Source organism: Marmota marmota, unplaced genomic scaffold (assembly GCF_001458135.2).
Source record: "Marmota marmota marmota unplaced genomic scaffold, marMar, whole genome shotgun sequence".
Taxonomy (NCBI): domain Eukaryota; kingdom Metazoa; phylum Chordata; class Mammalia; order Rodentia; family Sciuridae; genus Marmota; species Marmota marmota.
Genome location: NW_025999896.1, coordinates 1115623 through 1133846, shown reverse-complemented (window position 1 = coordinate 1133846; position 18224 = coordinate 1115623). Strand labels below are relative to the sequence as shown.

General features: G+C 38.2%; 1 long non-coding RNA gene across 1 annotated transcript; it reads left to right on the top strand.

Annotated features, from left to right (window-relative positions):
• The first annotated feature begins 41 nt into the window (after window positions 1-41).
• LOC107158013 lies at window positions 42-17839 on the top strand. Its single transcript, XR_001505570.2, has 2 exons — window positions 42-129; window positions 17643-17839. It is a non-coding gene; the product is annotated as an uncharacterized LOC107158013 (long non-coding RNA).
• Window positions 17840-18224: the final 385 nt, after the last annotated feature.

Genomic DNA, 18224 nt, shown 5'->3' with positions numbered 1-18224 from the left:
GTCTGAAGATTGTGAAATTATTTTCTCTTTTCTCCTGTTTCAGTATATTTCCCTTCCTCCATGATCTCCAGCACTGATAAAGTAGAAGAAACTGAGGTACCAGGAAAGAGAAAAGTAACTGGGACTGAGGTAGGGGTTACACTCAGGCATTTTTGTCTATCTTGCTAACCCTTGGTTTCCTCTACCCTAGTGTTTATTTTAAATGTGGTATCAGGAATCAGATGGACAGTTGAAAACGAGTCCAAAAAGTAGCTTTCTCAAACAGATTTGATCAAAGAGGTCTAGACATAAAATACAGCTTGCCAATGAATGGAGCAAAGGAAGGAGGTGAATTACCTTTAATTCTACCCTTTTTGTACCTCACCTTTTTCTTACTCTAGTTTTCTCCCATTCTTTTGATCTCACTTTGCCCCTCCCTTGCTTCCCATCCCAGGCCAGTAGAATGGTCTCTTTCCTGGGCCATTTCTCACCTCTGAAGTGTAATTGCTGGCCCCCAGCCCTGCTCAAGAGCACAGCAGTCAGAAAGCATTAGTGACAAGGGAATACAATATAAATTTTTGTTTATAAGGCTAAAATAAAATGTTCATTGTTGATATCCTACCCCGCTCCTACTACTGTACCTTATTGAACATTGGTTTCCCCTTTTTTCCCTAATAATTTGAACTGTGAAACTCTCTTTCCTATGCTCCCAAATCATTCCTCTTCCATTCAATTTAGCTCTCTTGTCCGCTCTCTGAGTCTCTGTACTAGTTCATCTGGGTATCTCCTTTTTTTCTGAGTATGGCTTTTCTATGTGTGCATCTTTATTGTTTGCTAATACTGTCTGTCTTGCCTTTGACTCTCAGTCTCCATCACCTGCAAGTGACTTTCCATCTCTGTCCTCTGTTTTCTTCTGTCTTCCTGTGTCATCTCTGTGTATGGCTCTTCCTTGTTTGTGCCTGTCTCCCCCTTTCTGGTCCCTTCTGTATGTCTGTGGATCAAACCAAGGTCTAGAAAAAGTGTCTCCGTGTGTGTGTGTGTGTGTGTGTGTGTGTTGGTGGGGGTACACTATGCATCATGTGGTGCTCCACAAGTCTCTCTGCCTTCGGTCCTCTCACTCTATGCTGAATCTCTCTGCCCGCCTGCCACATGTGGCATGATCTGCAGGTGTGGGTGGCTAAAGGTGGCCATGTGCATCCCTATGCAGGCCTTCATCATTTTTTCTCTTGAGTATGCTTTATATACAGATTTTTTAATCTTCCTGATTCTCTCCTTGTCCATCTGCCCCTCTGCCTGTCTGTATCTCTTTCCTGATCTTTTTTCCTCCCTGCTGACCTCTTGATTTGTCGTCTTCTATCCTTGTTTCTGCCTGCCTCTTTACCTGCTTGCTCTTGTTATGGTGTCTGCCTGCCTGCCTGTCTGCTCCTTCCTGACTGGCTGGCAGCCTTTTTCTCTCTCTGGTTGTCTGTCTGCTTCTCTGGCTGTTTGCCCACCACTCTCTCTCTAGCCATCTGTCTCCCCGCCTGCCTGTCTCTATCACTTTTTTTAGCCTGCATCTCTTGGTTTGTCTACCTTCCAGGTCCTGCTATGGCCATCCCCATCTTGGTTTGCCTCTTATCTTGCCCTTCTACTTGTTCCTATTTATCTCTTTTCATCATTTTTCCTTGCTTCCCATTAGTTCTGTCTTCTTGCCTGTCTTCCCTACTTGCTCTCTGTTCTCTTACTGCTTAAAGCCTGTATCTTTTCCCTCTTTCTGTTTATCACCTCTTTCTCCCTTGACTTGCTTTCTGCTAACATCCCATGAAGGGGGATGGTCTCTCTCTCCAGACTTCTCAGTAACCCCTTCCTCCAAAGTCTTACCTGCTTTTGTATCATATCTCCTACCCTGTCTTCTCTCACACTTGCTTCCATTTCAGTCATGTCTTTTTCTTTCTGCTTCCTAGACAGGCTGCCTACACCTCAGTCTTTTTGCCATTCCCCTAGTCTCTATTTTCCTGCCTTTTTACTGTCTGTTTGATAGGCTCTTTCTTTATGTCCACATCCCTGCTTGCTTTTCTTTCTTTTTTTGTTTTAGTCCCCTCTTCCCCAATCAGCTTTAGTCCCCTCTTCCCCAATCAGCTTGTGTGTGTATGTGTGTGTGGTGTTCGGGATTGAATGAAGGGCATTGCATGTGCTAGGCAAGCACTCTATCACTGAACTATATCCACAATACTTTTTATTTTTTGAAACAGGGTCTCATTAAGTGGCCCAGCCTGGCCTCGAACTTGAAATATTCTGGTCTCAGTCTCCTGAATCGCTGAGATTACTGATTTATGCTATTGCGCCGAGCCTCAATTAACTTTTGAATAGACATAACTGTGGTATGAAAATGTAAAAGTATATAACTAGCAGTGTGCAAAGTAAACCTCCCATTTATTCGCTCCCTGGCCATGATTTCCTCTCCCAAGAGGCAGCCACTATGTCACATTTCTTGGATAATGCCTGAGAGAAGAATCTATACATACACAAGTCTACTTGGTTTTGCTGTACTCCTTATGTTTTTTTTTTTTCAGTTTTGCTGGATGCTCCTTCCTAACTTTACATGACTTGCCACCTCTTGCCTCTTGTCTTTCTGATTCTACTTTATGGAACTTCTGTTTTTGATTGACTGTTGCTAATTACCTGCTTTTACTACCAGTACCAAAGGAATTCTTAGAAAGGTCTTGTTCTCTCCTGATCTCCTATTCTACTCTACATAGTTGTCTGGAAACACATTCTTGGTCTCTTCATTGCTGAAGTATGTATTAATTGAGAAAAGAAAGACATGAATGCATTAAATGAATATACTAAAAACTACCAGATAAATAATAGTACAATTAATAAGTACAGATAGTTTGTAAGCTGTGCTTAAACACAAATAGACAGTGGCCTGCTCTATCTTTCCTTTTTATCTATATGAATTCTATGAAGTCATACCAATCTAGATCCTTTGAGAGTTTTGTACTGTTTTGCTTTGGTACTGGGGATTGAAGCCAGGGGATCTTTACCACTGAACCACATCTCCAGGCCTTTTTACTTCTGTTTTGATAAAGGGTCTCATCAAGTTGCCCAGGCTAGCCTCACACTTGTGATCCTCCTACCTCAGCCTCCAGAGTATCTCAGATTACAGGCATGAGCCAGCTCCTTTTAGGTGGTTGACTTGGGCCTATCCCAGAAGTTTCTTTCTCCTCATCTCAACAGCTTTGCTCCTTATTAAAATGTCTCCTTTTTCATCCTTCCTTCTGGATCTTCTCCCATGCTGCCTTAGAAACATTATAACTCTTTAGCAGGGAGACAAAGACTCAGCTTCTAACTAGGTCTCTTTGAGAAAGATGATAAGACTTTACAGGATATACTGTTCTTTCATTTCTGCTTATTTACTGTATATTCCTGAATTCAACTGTTTTAGCCTCTTATCTCTGTGTTGCTCTTCTTTCTCCCCCCACCACCCCTTCTCTTTTATTTATTTATTTGTTTATTCCTTCTTTGTATCTGTCTTGGTCTTCATTCTAGCTTTTCCTTCTGATTGGCTACCTCTCCTCTCTTCTGTGTGATTGACATATATCTCTCCATCACCCCATCTGTCTGCTGGATTCTCCCTGTCTGCCTGAAATAATTATAAGGCACTCTGTTGTATAAAACACTGTTATCACTTTGTCTTCCTTCTTACCTTATAGTTTTCTTCATCAGTGTGCCTTTCTTCTCTCTCTCTCTTCTCCTTTCTGTTCACTTATTTGTGTTTCCCTTGGTGATCTTGCCTGCCTCACTGTGGTCATTTTTTTCTGTCAACCTGTTTTTCTGCTATCCTTCTTCTATACCTGGTCAGTTCTTCTGTCTCTCCTTCTGTGTTTCCAAGTTTCTCTATATTTCTTTCACATGTCTATGCTTATTAGGCCTTTTATCTATGCCTGTATATCCTACTGACTCTAGCTGCTTGTCTCCCTGCCTGTCAGTTTCAATGTAGGCATCACCCTCTGCCTTTTTCTGTCTTTCTGTACTTTAAAAAAAAAAAAAAAGACTGACTTTTTTTTAGCTGGGTATGTTGGCACACACCTGTAATACCAGTGGTTCAGAAGGCTGCGGCAGGAGGATTGCAGATTCAAAGCCATCCTCACCAACTTAGCGAGGCTCTAAGCATCTTAGTGAGACCCTGTCTTAAAATAGAGAAGGCTGTGGATATGGCTTAATGGTTAAAAACCCTTGGGTTCAATGCCTGGTACCAAAAAAAGATTTTTTAAATTAAATCCAGGGCTGGGGATGTAGCTCAGTGGGTAAAGTGCTTGCCTTGCATGTGTGAGGCACTGGGTTCAATCTTCAGTACCACATAAAAATAAACAAATAAAAAATAAAGATATTGTGTCCATGTACAACTAAAAAAAATAAGTAATTAAATCCCTATGATTAATGGATAGAGACTTTTTAAAAAAAATTAGACTTGTTAAGGTGAGAACAAGGAATTCAGATATGCAGCTATCAGATGCAAAATAGAAATTAGATGCTCCCCTGCACACATACAAAAGGGAAAAAAAGGAAAAACATTGAGGGGACTCCCCAACCAATAATATTATTATGTAAAGAAAAATCAAGAAATTTATTTGGATTAGAAATTATTTTTCCCCAGGAAAAAAACTATATATATACATATATACATATATATATATATATATATATATATATATATATATGTAATATCATATATATGTTCATGATGTTATGAATACCCTGAAGTCTGTGACCTCAGGTTAAAATTGATATAGGAAACTAATAAGTAAAAATGCACAGAATTGTGCTCATACAACATGTAGATTGAAGTATTAAAAACACTGTAATCTATGATTTTCCAAATATGTTACTGATAATAATGAAAGGCACGTAAATTCTCAGGATATTTTAGACTCAATCATGGAATTATAGCAACGGGGAGTCATCTAAATCATTGGTTGCCACTTGTCCTTTCCCAAAAAGCCTATCCTTTATTCTGAAATTTTTTATTTCTTCTATATATTTTCATATAGGATAAATATGTAGCATACTACATTTAGCATATAATAAATATATGTACATATATTTTTATGTTACATATTCTACATATCATAAGTATTATATAAATGTACACACATATTTATAAATTAACAATTACATATGCACCCAAACTTTTATAATGCTAAAAATGTCCTTTGTAAAAGTAAGATAGATCTGTATGGAAGAAGGTCCATGAGTGGATTTTAGAGAGAGAGCAAGAGAATGGCTTTAAAATTTTTGTTTATTTACTTATTGCAGTAGAGGGGTTTGAACCCAGGGGCATTCTACCATTGAGGTACATCACCAGTTCTTTTATTTTGAGACAGGATCTGGCCTGCAACTTGTGATCCTCCTCCCTCAGTCTCTTGAGTAGCTGTGCCACCATACCTGGCTGAAAATGACTTTTTAATATTTCCTATACAATTTGAAAATTTTTTCAGACTATATTTACATGTTTTATAATTATAAAACATTTAAAATATCTTTTTATGAAGTAATGATGATGAGTATGTGTGTCAGGGTTTTGTGGTTCTTAATGTCCTTAACATAGTGAAAAGTCAGGAACCCCATGTTGAGCACTCAACCACTGAGCCACATTCCTCGGCCCTTTTTTATATTTTATTTAGAGATAAGGTCTCCCTGAGTTGCTTCGGGCCTCACTAATTTGCTAAGGCCGGCTTTGAACTTGTGATCCTCCTGCCTCAGCCTCCCAAGGTGAAGATTACAAGCATGCATCACAATACCAACCCAGCTGATGAACTTTTCTTTAACTTAAATAAATTTTTTAAAAGTAAATTTTAGGGCTGGGGCTGTAGCTCAGTGGTAAAGCACTTGCCAGGCATGTGTGAGGCACTGGGTTTGATCCTCAGCACCACATAAAAATAAATAAATATTATGTATCTATCTACAATTAAAAAAAAAAGTAAATTTTATATTAATGGAAATAATATCCATAAATCTTTGATTAGATTTGGTAATTATAGCTTCCTGATTTATTTTAAATTACAACTAATTATTAAAATAAAATCAATAAAAATTAAAGTGGGGCTGGGGTTGTAGCTCTGTGGTAAAGCACTTGCCTTACATGTGTGAGGCACTGGGTTTGATTCTCAGCACCACATATAAATAAATAAAATAAAGGTCCATGGACAACTAAAAAAAAAAAATTAAAGTGTCTTCCATGCTACTAATGGTACCCATACCACATTTTTAGGTTCAGAAACTGGAGCTTAGATATTGATAGGATTGCCTAAGATCAATTATTATTAGTTAAGGACAGAACCAGGACTTGAATCTATCAATTGCTATTCTAGTGTACTTTGTATTATATACTATATGACTTCTGAGTCAATAGGATGTCCTATGGTTTTAAAGGAAACCAAAATTGAAGGTCACATTGTATTACTATTATTAACTTATAACAGTTATACCACAGAATTGGCAAAGGTCAATTTAATTGTATTTATTATACTTTTTTTTTTTTTTCAGTAGTGGGATTGAATACAGGAGTACTCTACCACTAAGCTACACCCACAAATCTTTTAAAATTTTTTTCATTTTGAGGCAGGGTCTGACTAAGGTGCTGAGGTTGTCCTCAAATTTGGGATCCTCCTGCCTTAGACTCCCACAGAGCTGGGATTAGAGGTATGCACCACCATGTACAGTTTATACTTACAAACTTTTTTTTGACACAGGATTCCACAACTACTACTACTACTACTACTACTATTACTACTACTACTTCTTCTTCGTCGTCTTTTTTTTTGGTAGTTGTAGATGGATAGCCCTTTATTTATTTTTATGTGGTGCTAAGGATCAAACTCAATGCCTCACGCATGCCAGGCAAGCGCTCTGCCACTGAGCTCCAGCTCCAGCCCACAATTCGACTTCTTACCATCTATTCTCTTTTCTCTTTTTGAGGTTCTGGGGATTGCACCCAGGACCTAGCACATGCCAGGTAAATGTTCTGCCACTGAGCTATATCCCTAGCTCTTTTAGAATTTTGAGACAGAGTCTCACAAAGTTGCCCAGGGTGGGCCTCCTGCCTCAGCTTCCCAAGTTGCTGGGATTATAGGTATATGCTACCACATCCTCCTTAGCACCTACTTTTGGGAAACAGTAGATGTTTCTCATCACACTTGTACATAAAATGACATGTGCAAAGATGTTCATTATAACAGTGTGTAGCAAAAACTTCTGAACACCCTAAAATCTCCAATAGTAAGGAATAGCTAAGCAAACTACACAACAATCATGAAAAGTGAGTTACATCTGTATATATAAATAGGGTCAGATTCTTCAATATACAGTTGCATGGAAAAAAACAGGCTACAAAACAGTATTTACATTATGATACTTGTTAATTTATTTGTGTTTTAAAAAAATTAAAAACAATTTTAAATATTTCTAGAGATATATTTTTATTTATAAAATTGCCTTTTAAAATTCTGAAGGTACACATATCAAAGATTTTTAATTTGTTAATTCTGAATTTTTACAATGAGAAAGTTTAATTTGTGTAAACACATTTAATTGATCACATTAGCAAATGGAGCTAAATGAGATAAAAAGTAGTCTGATTTCTCTAAAGAAATCACTCCTTATTAATCTCTGGTCCTTTGAAGAGAAAAACATGTAAGCAAAGTATAATCAGTGGATATACTGATATGCTTTTGAAAACATTAGAGAAGTTCCACTTTAAAGACTAATTAAAGTATGAGGAGGAAAAGGAAAGATATAGAAAAATATATATATATTTATAAACATGATGCCATTTGTGAAAGAAAAAATATGTGAATATCCACAGGGTATACTTAGAAGAATATACAAGAAACTATAGTAGTTGCTATTGGGAAGGTAAATTTATTTTTTTATCTTTTCAAGCAACTTGAAAATGTTGTCAAGCAACTTTTTAAGTGACCAAGAGATTGGCTAGGTAGAGGGAGGAGATCAGACATAAACACAAAAAAAGCTAAATATGAATATGTGATTTTGATTATTGCTATGGGCTGTAAAATCTAAGTGTTTGGAGAAGAAATCTTGCATGGGGGTGGTGGGGTGGAGAGTAGAGGGAGTCAGTGAAGAACTTTCATATGTAATTGTGTTTGTGTTTGAAATTGGCCCCAAAAGAATAACTAGGATCTATATAGCAGACAGGAAAAGCAAGGGCAGTCTAGGTTGAATAAGAAAGCATTTAGCAGGTGGCATTGGAAGTCATCTGACTGGAGTGGTAATTTCATAATAGAAAATTATAGTAGAGTAAGAATGTTGGAATATAAAGTGAAGAGTAGAGGCCAGAACCTTGGGGGAACTTTGAAAGATGGAGGCAAGGAGGAGAAGAGAAACAAACCAAAGAAAAACAAATTGTTAGGATAAAAGATGTACCAGATATTGTTACTATGGAAGAATAGAAACACAGCTTCCAAAAGAAAGACAGGATACTTGCTGCCAGATGCTACGTGGAAGTCAAGAACAATACAAACTGACTGTTCCTCAAAAATTTAAATATTGGCCAAGTATGGTGACACATGCCTATAATCCCAGCTACTTGGGAGACTGAGGCAGGAAAATCTTAAGTTCCAGGACTCAGTGGTCCAGCAACTTAGTGAGATACTATCTCAAAATAAAAAAATAAAAAAGACTGGGGTTGTAGCTCAATGGTAAAGCACCTCTGGATTCAATCCCAAGTACCACAGGGAGAAAAACAAAGTTACCAAATATAGTCTGGCACAGTGGTACACACCTGTAATCCTAGCAACTGGAGCGGCTCAGGCATGAGGATCCCAAATTTGCATCAGCATGGGCAATTTAGCGAAACCCTGACTCAAAATTTAAAAACAAAAAGGGGTTGGGGTTTTTTTTAGCTCAGTGGTAGAGCACTTACCTAGCATGCACAAGGCCCTGACTTCAATCCCCAATACTGGCTGGCTGGATAAATAAATAATCCAAATATATATATATATATATATATATATAAAATATATCACACACACACACACATACATACATACATATATACACACACACCAGAAGAAGGAAGAGAGTATGAATAGGAGACAGTGGTCACGAAGTTTGGTAGTCCCAAATAGATATTTTAAAGTAATATATAAAATAGACCTGGAATCATCACATCACATACCTGAGTGAATCTAATTCTTTATCTCCAGGGTTATTTCCACATTCCCCCATCTTGTATAAAAAGCTTATATTCCTTGAAGGCTCCTGCAGTCTAGCTGTATATTCCTTAATCTCTCTCCTACACTGTCAACCACTTAACCTCCTGACCATTCCTCTCATTCACGGAAGATACTGGCTTAGTTCTGCCATCATCATGGGTCACCTTAGGATCCATATGAAAGATCCTTTTATCACCCTCTCAGTTCCTCGAAACCCTGATTTCCAGAGACCTTATTCTCCATCCTACTTTTGCATCCCCAGCCTTTGTACCTACCTCTTTTGTAATATTAAATTCAAGCCTCCGTTTTGGCTACAACTTTGTATTTTTCTAGCTCTCTCGTTTACTTATATCTTACTATTCCTGGACCCCCATGAGACATTCTATCTACCTAACTCTTAATTTTCTCCTAATTATTTCTCCTCCATTCTGTCTTCACCTCCTTTCCTGACCAGTTTATTTTTTAAAGTATTTATTTTTTTGTTGTAGTTGGACACAATACCTTTATTTTACTTATTTATTTTTATATGGTACTGAGGATCGAACCCAGGGCCTCACAACGTGCTAGGCAAGCGCTCTATCACTGAGCCACAACCCCAGCCCCTCTTGTCCAGTTTAAATTCCATGGTCTTTCATTTCAACAACTCTCCTGCCAGTGCTGGTGCCCATTTCTCATTTTCTTTCTTGGAAACCCCTTGCCTTGGTGCACTTCAAAGTGCTGTGGAAGAAAATACCATAACCATTCGGACTAGTATCCCTGCTCAGAAAACCTTATTCCAAATCATTTTCCTTTTTGAGTCAGTTCTCCACAGTGACTTATTCAAATTCCTCAGGCTTCTTCCTTATACTCATTTGATCTTAGTCAAAAGGCTATGTTTTAGTCAGCTTTTTTTCACTGCTGTGACCAAAAGACTTGAAGAAAAGTTTATTTAGGGGGCTCACAGTTTCAGAGTCTCACTCCATGATAGCCAACTCCATTGCTCTGGGCCCAAGATGACTTAGAACATCAAGGTAGAAGATTGTAACAGAGGAAAGCATATCTGAACAAGACCCCCAAGAAGCACAGAGAGAGTTCCACTCTCCAGGGGCAAATATATATTCAAAGGCACCCTCCCAAAGACCCATCTCCTCCACCCTGCCTATAGTTACCACCCAATTAATCCCTATCAGGGGATCAATATACTGATTAGATAATGTTCTCATAACCCAATAATTTCAACTCTGAACTTTCTTGCATTGTTTCACACATGAGCTTTTGGGGGATACCTAATATCTAAACTATAACAGGCTGAGAAATGATCTCTTCCTTACACTCAAATTAGGAAGTCTTATCTACTTCCAGGAAATAGGAGGAAAGAATGAGAGCAAGAGCACAAGTGAAGGGATTAACTTCAGACAGGTCAGAAGGGAAGAAGGAAAGGACAAACATGCATATTGTTAAATATGTAGGTTTAACATCAGTATTTTGAAGGAGTTCTCTTCTGATTAAACAGCTATATTAAAAACAAAAATTTAAAAGAACTAGAATGTGACATAAGAAAATATTTTCCTGGAGGTAAAAATGTCTTAAACTTGGGGCTGGAGTTGTAGCTCTGGAGTAGAGTGCTTGCCTCGTATGTGTGAGGCACGAGTTCGATTCCCAGCACCACATCTAAATAAGCAAATAAAATAAAGGTCCATCAACAACTAAAAAAAAAAAAAAAAATTTTAAGTCTTAAGTTACATGAGTAACAGCCATAAAGTAAAATACTTACAGATTTACTCAATAAAATTAGCTGGGTGTGGTGATACATACCTGTAATATCAGCGGCTAGGGAGGCTGAGGCAGGAGGATCATGAGTTCAAAGCCAGCCTCAGCAATGGTGAGGTGCTAAGCAACTCAGTGAGATCCTGTCTCTAAATAGAATATAAAATAGGGCTGTGGATGTGGCTTAGTGGTTGAGTGCCCCTAGTTCAATCCCCAGTACAAATAAATAAATAAATAAATAATTTTACTCTATACAAAACATCACAAACAAGGTTAAAAGAAAAACCAGGAAAATATTTATACCATTTATGACAAACTGCTCATTCAGTAAGTAGTGTGTGCTTTAGAGAACTTGGAGGTAACAGAAGCAATTTTAGTTCCTTTAAGCAAAAAGGGATTTTATGCAGGAAGTTAACTTACAAAATTGTTGGATAGGCCAGAGAAGCACTGTAGTCTGGGCTTCCAGAGTGAACAGAACATTGCAAAACTGACCCACCAGAAATCTACTTCCTGTCTGTGCCACCACACTAGCTTTAGTGTTTGTTTTCTTGTTGAAATAAAGACATCAGATAAATCAAAATATAAAGTAAATAATTTATGTGTAAAAAATGGATGATGATTGCTATTTGGGGGATAGGTACTGGGGATTGAACCCAGGGGCACTCAACCACGGAGCCACATCCCCAGCCCTTTTTTGTATTTTAATTAGAAACAGGGGCTCCCTGAGTTGCTTAGGGCCTTGCTAAATTGCTGAGGCTGCCTTTGAACTTGTGATCCTCCTGCCTTGGCCTCCTGAGCTGATGGGATTATAGGCATGTGCCACCACACCCAGGTATGATTGCTGATTTTTATGAAGTTTTACTTTGTAAGTGAAATACCCTAAGTAAGTACTTAATATGTACTAACTCACTTATTCCTTCCAGTAACCTTATAAAATAGAAATTATCAATCTCCATTTTGCAGATGAGGAAGCAGAGGTAAAAGAAGATTAAATAAACTGGATTCAGTGGTACACATCTGTAATCCCAGCTACTCAGGATGTGAAGGCAGGATTATCACAAATTCTAGACCAGTTTGGGCAATTTAGAGAGACTCTGTCTCAAAACTAAAGAGGGCTGGGGATGTAGCTCATTGTAAAGTGGTAAAGTGCCCCTGGGTTTAATTTCCAATGGCCTCTTCCCCATCCTCAGAAAAAAAAAGGAGATTAAACATCTTATCTAAGACCAGAGCTACTAAGAGGTAAAACAGGCATTTATATACCCAAATTCATGGACCAGAGTAAACCTGAAGAAAAGGTGAAAATGCAGATGATATGATAACTCAAGGATTGAAATGCTATTGTTAAAATCACAGGAATTGAGATAGAAGTTGGCTTTAAGGGGGTATAATGTATTTGTTTCTCAAAGTCCTTAGCTTGATATGTGATGGGTTTTTTGTTTGTTTGTTTTTGGTAGCAGGGATTAAACCCAGGATGCTCTACCACTGAGCTACACACCCAACCTTTTTTTATTTTTTATTCTGAGATGGGGTCTGTCTAAGTTCTGGTTCTCCTGCTGTAGCCTCACAAGTCACTGTAATTATAAGCATGCTGCTTAACATTGCCTTTTAACAACTTCTTGATGTAGGTTGAGTTCACATCCCTAATCCAAAATCTGAAATGCTTCAAGATCCAAGAGCACCAACATAGTGTCCACAGTGAAAGGTTCCTCTTATGATGGGTCACAGTCAAAATGCAGGCACATTAAAAATATTTTATCAAATTACCTTCTGGCTATGTGTATAATGTATATATGAAACATAAATGAATTTCATGTTTAGAATTGGATCCCATACCCACAATGTTTCACTAGTATATTCAAGTATTCCAAAACCTGAAAAAATTCAATATCTCAAATGTTTGTTTCAAGCATTTGGGATAAGGATAGCCTAGGTTTCCCAATAGCTGGCCAGTTTGAAATGTCTTGCTCTTTCCATCTATTGTCAAGCCATAGTAGTCCCAGTAATATTGCCCTGACACTTTTCCCACTGATTACTCTTCAGATTATAGATGTGTTATAGTGCTAACCTCAGCTGTCATCCTCTTGCCCCTCCATTTGCTCTTGGCCCTTTGCTACTATCTAACTTTCTGTGTAAGGAATTATATTAATTTCAGACTAAATTTGATATAATTCCCAAGTTAAAACCAACTAATTTTTTTTAAAAGATTCTATGTCCCCAAACTATTTAACTTCTGAAATATGTTCCAGAGCCAATAATGAAGCTACCTAATCTGTCCATAAGAGGAAGAGTTGGAGCTATACAGTCAGAGAGATAACCAAGCTCTATACTTACTAACTTTCACTCTGGGAAAGTTGTTTATCCCTTAGGTGTCAGTATCCTCATCTGTAAACCAGCCATCCTCACAAGGTTGTAGCAAGAATTAAATGAGCTAACTTACATAAGGCACTAGGTATAATAAGGCACTCGATAATTGGTAGCTGTTATTCTAAACAATCAAATTTACCATTTAGCCATTTCTCACTTCAGAATGATTCACTTAAGATGACTGCAAATTGAGAGGACTCACAACCTGGATTATATAGCACCTTAAACTGAAGGAGCAAAGAGGCTGACTTTAGTTACTCTTGTTTCTTATAGTTAGCCCTGTTTCCTTGCTTTCCCTCACTTGGTATGACATAAAACTGCATTTTACTTGACTCAAATTTTCTCACAGAAATTCTAACTGAAATGTTAGTCACAAATATGGTCTACTAATTTTTTAATTATGACAGATGGACCTGAATGCTGAATGTTACCAAATCTCAGGAATTTCCAAGGGAAGTATTTGTTACTAAATAGTGATTAACACAAGGAATGGGAAAGAAAACTAAAACTGGTTAGTGGTAGTGTCTTTTCCAAGGATGTTTATAGTGCTGGGAATTTTACCATACTTTATCTCATTTAATCTTTTCAACAACATTATAAGAAACTTTCATTTAGGGTGAACATGTCCAGGGTTATGTCTATTGTCCTTACTGTTACCTTCTATCATCCCTATTTTATGATTGAAGAAATGGAATCTAATGAAAGGTTGGTATTCTGTACATGTTACAAAACTCTCTTCTGCAGTTGGGTTTTTAGATTCTCATATCCCATGTGTATAGCCTAACAAAACCACCAATGATCTGCTATTTGCTAAATCCAGATACTCCAGTCATCATATTACTATTTAGCCTCTGTGCAGTATTTCACACTTTCCGTCCTCTCAAGTATTCTCCCTTTAATTTGCATGGCATCCTTTTCCAGTTTCCCTGTCACTCTCCAGCTCTTCCCTGTGAGTCCCCTTTTCCTCCTCCCCTCCCTTAGATATTGTTTCTCCTAGGTCCTCTGCTTAGATCAGAATTCACTTTTTTTTTTTCCCCCGTAACAGATATTGAACCCAGGATCACTTAACCACTGGGCCACAACCCCAGCCCTTTTGTTTTTGATATAGGATCTTGCTGAGTACTTAGGCCCTTGCTAAGTTGCTGAGACTGATCTTAAACTTTCGATCCTCCTGCCTCAGCCTCCTGAATCACTAGAATTACAGGCGTGCACTATGGCACCTGACCCATACTGCATTCTTGAGATGATCTCGTCCTGTCTTTGGCTATTATAACTATCTGCTAACAATTCCCATACCTGTAACTCTGACCCAGAGCTTTCCAGTCCCAGGGTTTGGACATGTGTACTTTCATGTCCCAGAATATAAGGATATAGCCAGCTAAAATTTCATTTTTTCATCTTCCAGCATTCTCCTTTTCTATCACTGGACTCACCATCCTCTCAGCTGCCCATACACCTGGTGTCATTCTTGGGTCTTCCCTCTCTCTCAGACTTCTACCCAATAAATTACACAGTAACTTTGGTCCATCTTTTCTGACCACTACCACTAACCTAGTTCCAGTTGCCTTCATTTGTCCCCAGACTACTGAAAGGGCATCAGGCCACCCTGTCTCTACTTTTTCCTCTCCATTCCATCCCTTCTTGGCAATGTAGTTAAGTCACTTTTTTTTTTTTTTTTTTTTGGCGGGGGGAGGTGGTACTGGCAGTTCAACTCATGGGCACTGATCCACTGAGCTAAAACCCAAACCCTTTTTAAATTTTATTTATTTATTTATTTTCGAGACAGGATCTCACTAAATTGCTAAGGCTAGCTTCAAACCTGTGATCCTCCTGCCTCTGCCTCCTGAACTACTAGAATTCCAGGTGTATGCCACCATGCCTGGCTTCAAGCCACCTTTTTAAAAGGCAAATCTGATTATGTCCTCCCTACAAAATCCTTAAGCCTGATTGAATATTTTTAAGTATTTATTTATGTATTTATTTTGTGGTGCTGGAAATGGAACTCAAGTTCTCATGCAAGCTAGGGAAGTACTTCAGTTGTATCCTTTAAAAGGATGAATTTTATGGTTTGTGAATTATGTATCAATTTTTTAAAAAAATGACCTGGTTTGGCTTTTATATTCCTCATTACCCCCACAACCGGCCACATCCCCCTCCTCTCAGCTTTACCATTCTGCATTTTTCTTCTTTTGAGCTTACATTATCACCTCTAATGTTTCCACATGCTATTTATTCTCTGCAGGAAGCACTCTCTCCCCACCTCTCTCCCTTACCCTCCTCTTCATTATTTGGCTAACTCCATGCCCTTTAGCTCTCAGCTTGAGAAACCTCCCCAGAAAGCCTTCCCTTATCCCCCTGAAGGGATTAGGTGCTCCTGCTATGTACCCTGAGGCATTTCATACTTGGCTCTTCTATAGTATTTATTACATATTTGCTCATTCTATGGAGAGCTACTGAATAGCTGCTCTGGGATGGGCAGTGGGCCAGGTGCTAGGTTTTGGTGGCAAGTAAGAGCCGTCCTCATGGAGCTTACAGTCTAACAAGGGAGGAAGATGGACATTAAACAATTATACTAAATGTTTTAATTATAGTTAAGATGTTTCAGAACACTCTTGAGAGGGTATGACAAGAAATGTGACACTATTTGAGGGATCAAGGAACACTCTCTAGGAAAGTGACATTTGATTAAGCAACTTTAATAGGAGTTGGCCAAAGGAAGAGTGGAAGGTGGAGTGCTCCATGCAGAGGAAGAGCATGTGAGAATGCTCTGACATGAAAGAGCTTAGGGGAATTTCAGAAATGGAAAGGCCAATATAGGAGACCAAAAAGAGCCTAGAAAGCCAAATCATGCCAGTCCATGTGGAACATGGTAAGAGTTTCTATTTAAGAGAAGTACGAAGCCTTATAAGGGAAGTTTAAAATTCCCCTTGACTACTGTGTAAAAGTGGAAACAGGGTAACAAGAGGCTCCCCAGTGTCTCAATCTCCCACCAATCTGTAAGCTCTGTGAGGGCAGAAATTGTGTCTTACTAAGTTCAGCACCATGCCTAACAAATCAGAGAGTTATTTTAATGAATAAATGAATGATTAGGGCCAACATTCCAGCTTAGGTTTTCAAGAAAGACCATGCTCATTTCTCAAAATCCCATTTCCCCTATACATAACCCTGCAAAGACCAACTCTTTATCCCACTCTAGGCTGGGTTAGCATGTACCTCCTTTTGTTTCCAGTGTATCTGTGATAGATTGTATTTTCCCAAACTGGCCAAAATATCTCACAACCCATCTTCCAGTGTAATGTTGATACTCCCTACTGAGAAGTGAAGTCTTATTCCCTCTCCTTGAATCTGAAGTTAGGTCATATAATTCATCTTCCTCCTGATTCTCTTAGGTAGCTCACTCTTAGAACCATGCAGTGAGGAAACCCAGACTTCCCTGTAGAGACCCACATGGAAACAGATAGGTTGGCTATCTTGAAAGTGCATCTTCTAGTTCCTAGTGATATACCCCAGTTTACAATTTTTGGAGTAGAAAAGCTGACCCTACCAAACCCTGCCTAGTTTCATTAGTAAAATAAGTAATGGTGGTTGTAACCTTAAGCCACACAGTTTGGGGACAGTTGCCTAAACAGCAATAGGTAACTGAAACAGCATCCTACATTCAACACACAGTGATGTGATACAACTCAGTGGTTAGGTAAATGGGCTACAACTGCCTTTGTTCAAAGCCTACTTCTATTACTTTGTTGCATGACTATTGGCGAGTTGCTCAACATTTCTGTGCTTTCATATTCTTTTGTCAATATAGTACTTAAGTTTGTTGAGAGAAGTGATTTAGTACAGGTAAATGTATTAATGAATATGTATATGAATACATATATATGTGTATGTATAAATGTATGTATGTATAATTTTTAATACTAAAATGATCTTATCTGCTTTATTGTTCATCTCACCAGAGTATAAGCCCCAATAAAGTAGGAACCTTGTTTGTCTGATTCACTACTATATCCCCAGTACCTGGAACATTGCCTAGCACAAAGTGCATATAATATTTTTTGTCAATGAATGTATGCATAGCACTTTTCATACTACTTGTGGAAGATGTCTCTGGTTCCTATCTATTCTCTCCTTCCAGAGTAGTAGATCCTGCTTTTGTTGTGAATGTCATGAAATACTATCCCAGATTCCTTGGAATCTAAGGATCATCATGTTATGAGTTTTCTATCAATAAGATGTAGTCAAAAGTCTGCTAAGGATATCTGGGAAATTTTTTGCTGTCTTAACCTAGGTATTACCCTTTCTTCTGTCTCCTTTCCCTCCTTCCTGCTTTCAATACAGGCTAAAAGTAGAACAGCCAAAAAGTTGATGAGCATGAAAACAAGATGGAGAAATAGGAGATACTGATGATCTAGTGAAGTCACTGTTCCACTAACTGCAGACTTCTAAGAAGACACTTAGCAACCCTTTGTATTTAAACTCCAACAGCCAGGTTTCTGTTACATGTAGCTAAATAAATGGTCTGTTATGGAATCCTATCTACTCTAGACCGATCATTAAGGACAAGCCTATGCATTTTATTTACCTTACTACTCTGTAGGAGAACCCAAAGAATTTATCAGCCCAGAGCTAATTCAATATACAGATCTCTAGCTCACTTCACATAGTGACACTGGTTAAGTAGCAAGGCACACTACATTATCTACATCTCTTTAACTTGAGTTCAACATATTTCACTGTGTGTGTGTGTGTGTGTGTGTGTGTGTGTTATGTGTACCATTCATTCCTGAAAAAAGCATTTATTTACTGCCATTCTATGCCAGACACTTTGTTTCTACAAGGAATACAAAGATGAGTTAGTCAGGTAATTGAAGCTGGATGCCCAAGCTCCCACTAAATAGCAACTCCCCAAAGGCAGCAGCT